This window comes from Rhinatrema bivittatum, unplaced genomic scaffold (genome assembly GCF_901001135.1).
Source record: "Rhinatrema bivittatum unplaced genomic scaffold, aRhiBiv1.1, whole genome shotgun sequence".
Classification (NCBI taxonomy): domain Eukaryota; kingdom Metazoa; phylum Chordata; class Amphibia; order Gymnophiona; family Rhinatrematidae; genus Rhinatrema; species Rhinatrema bivittatum.
Window position 1 is genome coordinate 48745 of NW_021820758.1, and position 2708 is coordinate 51452.

The window sequence follows — 2708 nt, forward strand, 5'->3', positions numbered from 1 at the left end:
CTACCCTCTGTATCCGGCCCTTTGAAACAGTTACCAGTCCACAATAGAACATTGCTTCCTATCCCATGACTTTTAATTTTCTGAGGAATCTGTCATGGGAGGCTTTGTCAAATGCCTTCTGAAAGTCCAAATATAGGTCCTCATTTACTAAGAATTTTTTTTCCATAGATATAGCATGGGAGAAAAGCATTAGTAAATCAGGCCCATAATACTTATTTATTTATTTAATATATATTTCTATACCGGACTTCACGAATAGAAATTCACATCAGGCCGGTTTACATGGAACTTGGGGGAAAAACAAGAGTAACCAAGAACAAGAAGGCTGAATCAAGCAAAGTTACATAAAACAGGGGCATTGAACTTGGGGGCTAGAGTAGCCAGGAAGAAAGGTAAGGCGGAAATAAGCAACAAATAAATAATAAATAACTGGTTATGAGATTGGTAATTATCTCATTCCTTAGGCTGAGTTCGAAGTGGCATTTTGACTTATAAACCACATTTTGACTTATAAACCACTTTCCAAATTAAGAATTGCTCAAACCAGTCCCATTGTTAAACAAGGCAAGTTCTTATGGCCTGGATTGGCCACTGTTGGAAACAGGATGCTGGGCTTGATGGACCCTTGGTCTGACCCAGTATGGCATGTTCTTATGTTCTTAAAGGCAAATTTATGGACAAGTAATAGGTCCAAAACCAAAAAGTTTAAACAAGACAAGTTAAAGAAAAAGAAAAGAGGCAGAAGTACAAATACAGGAACAAAACATGGTCAAATTTAAGGACAGATTATTTAGAAAAACAGGCTGGAAGAAAACGTTACTGCTACTTACATTTGAACCTGTGTTGACCAAAGGTAGAGGAAAGGTTGAAATGTTCTGTGAAGTCAACATTCAAAGGGATTGTCCAGCTAGTTGGACAAACTCAAAGTTTGAAATTTTCCTTTGCTCTCAGCTATATTTTTGCTCACAAAGGAGCTCCAAGGATAAGCTGGTGCCCTTTATCATGATGGCTATTATAGGGCAGGAGGAAGCAGGGAGATAAATCTGGGAAGGATCCAGAATGTGAGGAGGGAGATGTCTTAAGAGGGGAACATTTTTTTCTAAAGTAGTAGTGACTGAATGCTGGTTACTTTATTTGGCCACTTTTCCCACATAAAAGAATGGCAGAAAGGTAACACTCTACCTGGTTAGTGACCAGCCTTATGGACAACATGGCCTCTGGTATAAGAAATCCTCCTGAATCTGATGTACAGATGGATCTCTTACTAGATTAGTCTTCATCTACAACAGAGAGGAAAATTATCCTCTTATTCCAGCTGCCTTTAATACCCACAGCCCATGGCTGGCTCTTCCCCCTGCTCCCCTTGATGTTGACTCTCAGTGACTCATGGGGTGTCCCTTTTATAATCATTTATCAATGACCCAATCTTTTTAGGAATGATCCTCCTATTTGTCATCAAAGTCACTAACCTCATTGAGCCTCCGATGGCTGGAATGTTCCTCTTTGTACTCTCTGGTAAGGACTAGCCAGCCTTTTATAACAGCCCACATCAGAACGTCAACATATATGCATGTTACCCGATTTTCAAAACAAAGTTACACACATATGTTCGCTTTGAAAATTTCCCCATCCTCACAATTATACCTGATAATTTGTACACAGAATATTATCAGGAAAATTAACATGCAGACCTTTGAAAATTCTAGGCACTTAAGTTACAAATCTCCCCAACTCCATTTCCAGGAAAGCCTCCACTCAGTTTCGGTAAACTTACATGCATTCAGGATATAAGTGCATAAGTCTATCTGTATATTCAAGCAATTTTCATGGATAAGGAACTCTTTTAACTATAGAAATGCTTTAGAAAAATTACCTTGTCTATTCATAAGCATTAAATACCACAGCACCAATCAATTGCCAATTGCATCACAATAAAATAACTCAATTATGAATGCAATATTCCTGTGAATCCCAATACTCATACTAATCCATCCTACCCCAATCTATTTCTTACAATAGAATTGTTAAAATATACATTTAAAATAAATAAAATTCAGCTCAACCCAGTTTTAGTGGAAAACAACATTACAAAACAATTAGGGGCAGGTTTTTAAAATTACGCATGGGGGGTTTTGGTTATGATTTTCTTGTTTTCCCTGTCCTTCCTACTGCCTCTATGTTCTACCCTCTCCCAGTTACATCCCCCTGTTGAAATGTATTTTCCAATCTTTCAGTTGTTATGTGAACCGGTATGATGTCCCCACTAATACCGGTATATAAAAGTTTCTAAAATAAATAAATAAATAAAATATGCGCTACCCGGTGTGCACAAATGTGCACCCGATGTTATAACATGCGCACGCTGCCATGCGCATGTTATAAAATCCGGGGTCGGTGCGCGCAAGGGGGTGCACACTTGTGCACCTTGCGAGCGCCGAACCCTAGGGGAGGCCCGATGGCTTTCCCCGTTCCCTCCCCCACCTTTCCCTCCCTTCCCCTATTTAACTCACTCCCCAGCCCTACCTAAATTCCCCCCCCCACCTTATTTTGTTGTTACACAGCCGGCGTGGCAGACCCCAACACAGGCCGCTGTGTCGGGGCACTTGGCCACGCCCCCCGACCTCCGTCAAGCCCCAGACACACCCCTGGACTGCAGCCCCGCCCATTTTTGCAAGCCCCAGGACATACGCGCCTCCTGGGGCTTGCGC